We start from the raw sequence: 8,485 nt of genomic DNA on the forward strand, positions 1-8,485 counted from the left end.
TATACTGTATTTTAAGAATGTACACCATTTTTATGTATAAAATCATCAAGAAGCCTAGGATCTACAGCCTTTTATTTCCCTGTCTATGGTGTGACTCCCTAGGGTCACCATAAATTTTGGAAACTACTAGAAGCACTTTCCCCAAGGTAATCACATTTTAAAAATTATGGAGCAGCAATAGGAGGTCTGAAGAATTGAAAATGTTCAAAATATTCTTGAGACCTAGGACTGGTTCTACAGTTAAAACAACACAAATTTTTAGCCACATAAGGATGAAGTAAAATGTACAACCAGCTTCATATTCTTCATTTTGAAAAAAACAAAACTCCACTTTAAGATTTTTCCACTCTATCCTTAATGGTTTATGTGCGATTGCCACTGCTGGCATTAAACGTCATAAACACAGTACTTAAGCAACGCAGATTTATTATCTTAAGTTCTGGAGATTGCTATAGTGATATTTTCACTATATACTATGTTCTAATAACCCCCAACTCTCTTGTTTTCCTTTAAAAATGTCATCTGAAAACACTACCCATTGGACATGCTGGGGTAAGAGTTCCAATTTACCGCAAAATCCTGTAAGGTTTCCTAAGCACAGGTTTCAGAGATGTGGCCATCTTGAATTAGGAAATATGTGGTAGCTTGTTATTCTGCCTATCACAGATGACTCAGATAATCTGGTTTTCACATTCACAAAAGTTTAGATCCTTGAGAAAGTGCATTTGAAATCCAGAAGCACAGTGACCACTGGTGGAAGGAATTCAGGCTTTGGGAGACTGTTCTTTATGGTTTCAGACACCAGAGCCCTTTCTTGTCAGCTTCGAAATCCATGACAAGGTAGAGGTTCCTCTCTGTGGGAGTTTCATCATTCCTTCAATGAAGGTCTAAATAAGATATAAGACAAATATTTCTTATGAGGACTATAATCCTGTGTACCATAAAGTGCCAGTTGTTGGTATTATATTAAATGATATATTATTACCAGTGAGATACTGTGATAGCTTAAAAATTTGACCCGCGGATCCCGGCCCGCAGCAGCTCTCTGCTCCCAGACCCGGTGAGAGAGAGACCCAACCGCCTGGTCAGGTGGGCACTCCTGAGGCTGCAGAGCGGAAGAGACCACCAACACTGCTCACCCCTGCCCACATCCCTGGCCCAAGAGGAAACTGTATAAGGCCTCTGGGCTCCCGTGGGGGAGCGGCAGGACCCCTGCCAGAGACACCGCCGGAACCTGAAGGAAACAGACCGGATAAACAGTTCTCTGCACCCAAATCCCGTGGGAGGGAGAGCTAAACCTTCAGAGAGGCAGACAAGCCTGGGAAACCAGAAGAGACTGCTCCCTGCACACACATCTCGGACGCCAGAGGAAAAAGCCAAAGACCATCTGGAACCCTGGTGCACTGAAGCTCCCAGAAGGGGCGGCACAGGTCTTCCTGGTTGCTGCCGCCGCAGAGAGCCCCTGGGCAGCACCCCACGAGCGAACCTGAGCCTCGGGACCACAGGTAAGACCAAATTTTCTGCTGCAAGAAAGCTGCCTGGTGAACTCAAGACACAGGCCCACAGGAACAGCTGAAGACCTGTAGAGAGGAAAAACTACACGCCCGAAAGCAGAACACTCTGTCCCCATAACTGACTGAAAGAGAGGAAAACAGGTCTACAGCACTCCTGACACACAGGCTTATAGGACAGTCTAGCCACTGTCAGAAATAGCAGAACAAAGTAACACTAGAGATAATCTGATGGCGAGAGGCAAGCGCAGGAACCCAAGCAACAGAAACCAAGACTACATGCCATCATCGGAGCCCAATTCTCCCACCAAAACAAACATGGAATATCCAAACACACCAGAAAAGCAAGATCTAGTTTCAAAATCATATTTGATCATGATGCTGGAGGACTTCAAGAAAGACATGAACACACTTAGGGAAGCACAGGAAAACATTAATAAACAAGTAAAAGCCTACAGAGAGGAATCGCAAAAATCCCTGAAAGAATTCCAGGAAAACACAATCAAACAGTTGAAGGAATTAAAAATGGAAATAGAAGCAATAAAGAAAGAACACATGGAAACAACCCTGGATATAGAAAACCAAAAGAAGAGACAAGGAGCTGTAGATACAAGCTTCACCAACAGAATACAAGAGATGGAAGAGAGAATCTCAGGAGCAGAAGATTCCATAGAAATCATTGACTCAACTGTCAAAGATAATGTAAAGCGGAAAAAGCTACTGGTCCAAAACATACAGGAAATCCAGGACTCAATGAGAAGATCAAACCTAAGGATAATAGGTATAGAAGAGAGTGAAGACTCCCAGCTCAAAGGACCAGTAAATGTCTTCAACAAAATCATAGAAGAAAACTTCCCTAACCTAAAAAAAGAGATACCCATAGACATACAAGAAGCCTACAGAACTCCAAATAGATTGGACCAGAAAAGAAACACCTCCTGTCACATAATTGTCAAAACACCAAACGCACAAAATAAAGAAAGAATATTAAAAGCAGTAAGGGAAAAAGGTCAAGTAACATATAAAGGGAGACCTATCAGAATCACACCAGACTTCTCACCAGAAACTATGAAGGCCAGAAGATCCTGGACTGATGTCATACAGACCCTAAGAGAACACAAATGCCAGCCCAGGTTACTGTATCCAGCAAAACTCTCAATTAACATTGATGGAGAAACCAAGATATTCCATGACAAAACCAAATTTACACAATATCTTTCTAAAAATCCAGCATTACAAAGGATATTAAATGGTAAAGCCCAACATAAGGAGGCAAGCTATACCCTAGAAGAAGCAAGAAACTAATCGTCTTGGCAACAAAACAAAGAGAATGAAAGCACACAAACATAACCTCACATCCAAATATGAATATAACGGGAAGCAATAATCACTATTCCTTAATATCTCTCAATATCAATGGCCTCAACTCCCCACTAAAAAGACATAGATTAACAAACTGGATACGCAACGAGGACCCTGCATTCTGCTGCCTACAGGAAACACACCTCAGAGACAAAGACAGACACTACCTCAGAGTGAAAGGCTGGAAAACAACTTTCCAAGCAAATGGTCGGAAGAAGCAAGCTCGAGTAGCCATTCTAATATCAAATAAAATCAATTTCCAACTAAAAGTCATCAAAAAAGATAAGGAAGGACACTTCATATTCATCAAAGGAAAAATCAACCAAGATGAACTCTCAATCCTAAATATCTATGCCCCAAATACAAGGGCACCTACGTACGTAAAAGAAACCTTACTAAAGCTCAAAACACACATTGCACCTCACACAATAATAGTGGGAGATTTCAACACCCCACTCTCATCAATGGACAGATCATGGAAACAGAAATTAAACAGTGATGTAGACAGACTAAGAGAAGTCATGAGCCAAATGGACTTAACGGATATTTATAGAACATTCTATCCTAAAGCAAAAGGATATACCTTCTTCTCAGCTCCTCATGGTACTTTCTCCAAAATTGACCATATAATTGGTCAAAAAACGGGCCTCAACAGGTACAGAAAGATAGAAATAATCCCATGCGTGCTATCGGACCACCACGGCCTAAAACTGTTCTTCAATAACAATAAGGGAAGAATGCCCACATATACGTGGAAATTGAACAATGCTCTACTCAATGATAACCTGGTCAAGGAAGAAATAAAGAAAGAAATTAAAAACTTTTTAGAATTTAATGAAAATGAAGATACAACATACTCAAACTTATGGGACACAATGAATGCTGTGCTAAGAGGAAAACTCATAGCGCTGAGTGCCTGCAGAAAGAAACAGGAAAGAGCATATGTCAGCAGCTTGACAGCACACCTAAAAGCTCTAGAACAAAAAGAAGCAAATACACCCAGGAGGAGTAGAAGGCAGGAAATAATCAAACTCAGAGCTGAAATCAACCAAGTAGAAACAAAAAGGACCATAGAAAGAATCAACAGAACCAAAAGTTGGTTCTTTGAGAAAATCAACAAGATAGATAAACCCTTAGCCAGACTAACGAGAGGACACAGAGAGTGTGTCCAAATTAACAAAATCAGAAATGAAAAGGGAGACATAACTACAGATTCGGAGGAAATTCAAAAAATCATCAGATCTTACTATAAAAACCTATATTCAACAAAATTTGAAAATCTTCAGGAAATGGACAATTTCCTAGACAGATACCAGGTATCGAAGTTAAATCAGGAACAGATAAACCAGTTAAACAACCCCATAACTCCTAAGGAAATAGAAGCAGTCATTAAAGGTCTCCCAACCAAAAAGAGCCCAGGTCCAGACGGGTTTAGTGCAGAATTCTATCAAACCTTCATAGAAGACCTCATACCAATATTATCCAAACTATTCCACAAAATTGAAACAGATGGAGCACTACCGAATTCCTTCTACGAAGCCACAATTACTCTTATACCTAAACCACACAAAGACACAACAAAGAAAGAGAACTTCAGACCAATTTCCCTTATGAATATCGACGCAAAAATACTCAATAAAATTCTGGCAAACTGAATCCAAGAGCACATCAAAACAATCATCCACCATGATCAAGTAGGCTTCATCCCAGGCATGCAGGGATGGTTTAATATATGGAAAACCATCAACGTGATCCATTATATAAACAAACTGAAAGAACAGAACCACATGATCATTTCATTAGATGCTGAGAAAGCATTTGACAAAATTCAACACCCCTTCATGATAAAAGTCCTGGAAAGAATAGGAATTCAAGGCCCATACCTAAACATAGTAAAAGCCATATACAGCAAACCAGTTGCTAACATTAAACTAAATGGAGAGAAACTTGAAGCAATCCCACTAAAATCAGGGACTAGACAAGGCTGCCCACTCTCTCCCTACTTATTCAATATAGTTCTTGAAGTTCTAGCCAGAGCAATCAGACAACAAAAGGAGATCAAAGGGATACAGATCGGAAAAGAAGAGGTCAAAATATCACTATTTGCAGATGACATGATAGTATATTTAAGTGATCCCAAAAGTTCCACCAGAGAACTACTAAAGCTGATAAACAACTTCAGCAAAGTGGCTGGGTATAAAATTAACTCAAATAAATCAGTTGCCTTCCTCTATACAAAAGAGAAACAAGCCGAGAAAGAAATTAGGGAAACGACACCCTTCATAATAGACCCAAATAATATAAAGTACCTCGGTGTGACTTTAACCAAGCAAGTAAAAGATCTGTACAATAAGAACTTCAAGACACTGAGGAAAGAAATTGAAGAAGACCTCAGAAGATGGAAAGATCTCCCATGCTCATGGATTGGCAGGATTAATATAGTAAAGATGGCCATTTTACCAAAAGCAATCTACAGATTCAATGCAATCCCCATCAAAATACCAATCCAATTCTTCAAAGAGTTAGACAGAACAATTTGCAAATTCATCTGGAATAACAAAAAACCCAGGATAGCTAAAGCTATCCTCAACAATAAAAGGACTTCAGGGGGAATCACTATCCCTGAACTCAAGCAGTATTACAGAGCAATAGTGATAAAAACTGCATGGTATTGGTTCAGAGACAGACAGATAGACCAATGGAATAGAATTGAAGACCCAGAAATGAACCCACACACCTATGGTCACTTGATTTTTGACAAAGGAGCCAAAACATTCCAATGGAAAAATGATAGCATTTTCAGCAAATGGTGCTGGTTCAACTGGAGGGCAACATGTAGAAGAATGCAGATCGATCCATGCTTATCACTCTGTACAAAGCTTAAGTCCAAGTGGATCAAGGACCTCCACATCAAACCAGACACACTCAAACTAATAGAAGAAAAACTGGGGAAGCATCTGGAACACATGGGCACTGGAAAAAATTTCCTGAACAAAACACCAATGGCTTATGCTCTAAGATCAAGAATCGACAAATGGGATCTCATAAAACTGCAAAGCTTCTGTAAGGCAAAGGACACTGTGGTTAGGACAAAACGGCAACCAACAGATTGGGAAAAGATCTTTACCAATCCTACAACAGATAGAGGCCTTATATCCAAAATATACAAAGAACTCAAGAAGTTAGACCGCAGGGAAACAAATAACCCTATTAAAAAATGGGGTTCAGAGCTAAACAAAGAATTCACAGCTGAGGAATGCCGAATGGCTGAGAAACACCTAAAGAAATGTTCAACATCTTTAGTCATAAGGGAAATGCAAATCAAAACAACCCTGAGATTTCACCTCACACCAGTGCGATTGGCTAAGATCAAAAACTCAGGTGACAGCAGATGCTGGCGAGGATGTGGAGAAAGAGGAACACTCCTCCATTGTTGGTGGGATTGCAGACTGGTACAACCATTCTGGAAATCAGTCTGGAGGTTCCTCAGAAAATTGGACATTGAACTGCCTGAGGATCCAGCTATACCTCTCTTGGGCATATACCCAAAAGATGCCTCAACATATAAAAGAGACACGTGCTCCACTATGTTCATCGCAGCCTTATTTATAATAGCCAGAAGCTGGAAAGAACCCAGATGCCCTTCAACAGAGGAATGGATACAGAAAATGTGGTACATCTACACAATGGAATATTACTCAGCTATCAAAAACAACGAGTTTATGAAATTCGTAGGCAAATGGTTGGAACTGGAAAATATCATCCTGAGTGAGCTAACCCAATCACAGAAAGACATACATGGTATGCACTCATTGATAAGTGGCTATTAGCCCGAATGCTTGAATTACCCTAGATCCCTAGAACAAAGCAAACTCAAGACGGATGATCAAAATGTGAATGCTTCACTCCTTCTTTAAATGAGGAAAAAGAATACCCTTGGCAGGGAAGGGAGAGGCAAAGATTAAAACAGAGACTGAAGGAACACCCATTCAGAGCCTGCCCCACAGGTGGCCCATACATATACAGCCACCCAATTGGACAAGATGGATGAAGCAAAGAAGTGCAGACCGACAGGAGCCGGATGTAGATCGCTCCTGAGAGACACAGCCAGAATACAGCAAATACAGAGGCGAATGCCAGCAGCAAACCACTGAACTGAGAATAGGTCCCCCGTTGAAGGAATCAGAGAAAGAACTGGAAGAGCTTGAAGGGGCTCGAGACCCCAAAAGTACAACAATGTCAAGCAACCAGAGCTTCCAGGGACTAAGCCACTACCTAAAGACTATACATGGACTGACCCTGGACTCTGACCCCATAGGTAGCAATGAATATCCTGGTAAGAGCACCAGTGGAAGGGGAAGCCCTGGGTCCTGCTAAGACTGAACCCCCAGTGAACTAGACTATGGGGGGAGGGCGGCAATGGGGGGAGGGTTGGGAGGGGAACACCCATAAGGAAGGGGAGGGGGGAGTGGGATGTTTGCCCGGAAACCGGGAAAGGGAATAACACTCGAAATGTATATAAGTAATACTCAAGTTAATTAATGTCGCGCGCCCAATGTCCCGCCAGCAAGAACGACGCGTGGCAACAGGATTCTTCTGCGAGCAAGCCTTTACTGTGTTACAGCTCTTCTTAGTGTTACAGCTCTCTTAGTGTTACAGCTCTCTTGAACAGGGACCCTGAGCAGCAAAATCGCTCGGCTTATATAGACAACAGTATGCTAATTATCTCTCAGGGATTGGTGGGGCTTGGATCACCCCACTACTTGTCCTCCAGGGATTGGCGGAGAATGAATCACCTCATTAGCATATTAACGGTCAACTAACACCTGGTGCATAAACCGCACATGTGCAGTACCGCTGTTCACCACTAGAGGGAGCCCTAGCAAGGGGACAAGCCTGCACATGCGCAGTAAGTCATTTATATCCAGACAAGGCTGGATGTCGGCGCCATCTTTGTTTCGCCACACCGCTCTCTACAAATTAAAAAAAAAAAATTTTGACAAGACACTGATCAGGCTCTGAAAACGGTCATTCTTCTCATCAGTCCATAAATGCATTCACTTTGGATACCATGGCATGAAAAATGAGCCTTTATATTCGCACACAGGGTGTTTCAAGGTGTCTTCTCTGCTCCTTGATTTTGTGAGTCAAAATAAAAATAAAAAAAGAACATTACTAACAATTTACTTCCACAAGCTTTTGGGGAGGAAGTGATGAAGTAAGAGCTTTTCAGTAAGCAGGATCCCATATATACTCTAGAGGGACATTTAAAAACCCATATTTATATTTGTAAAGATTTTTTTTACAACAAGAATGGCCTATCTATATTCATAGAACAATTTACTGAAACTTACTAATCTTTATGAATGGATGGAGAAAAGTCTCTAAGTGTTGTTAAAGAAATAATTGTTGAACAGCATAGCATAATAGTGTCTTTGAGAGAAAATGGACCCAGCTAGTACACATTTGTACTGTGCATAGGTGAGTATGCTTGCAATTAGACAGACACAGAGATGTAGAGAAAGCTTGCCAAAGTAAGAGTCATAAGTATCTCTGAGTAGAAATGTGAGACTTGAGCATATGTGATGAGGATTTATCATTTAACTCGGTAA

At 41.0% G+C, this 8,485-nt stretch overlaps 1 long non-coding RNA gene across 1 annotated transcript; it reads right to left on the reverse strand.

The window, feature by feature from the left end:
- Positions 1 to 409: 409 nt before the first annotated feature.
- On the reverse strand, positions 410 to 7,866 carry LOC134483018 (uncharacterized). The gene is made up of 2 exons (XR_010059817.1): positions 7,403 to 7,866; positions 410 to 887 (listed from the first exon to the last, which is right to left on the reverse strand). It is a non-coding gene; the product is annotated as an uncharacterized LOC134483018 (long non-coding RNA).
- Positions 7,867 to 8,485: the final 619 nt, after the last annotated feature.

Source organism: Rattus norvegicus, chromosome 18 (assembly GCF_036323735.1).
Source record: "Rattus norvegicus strain BN/NHsdMcwi chromosome 18, GRCr8, whole genome shotgun sequence".
NCBI classification, from domain to species: Eukaryota; Metazoa; Chordata; class Mammalia; order Rodentia; family Muridae; genus Rattus; species Rattus norvegicus.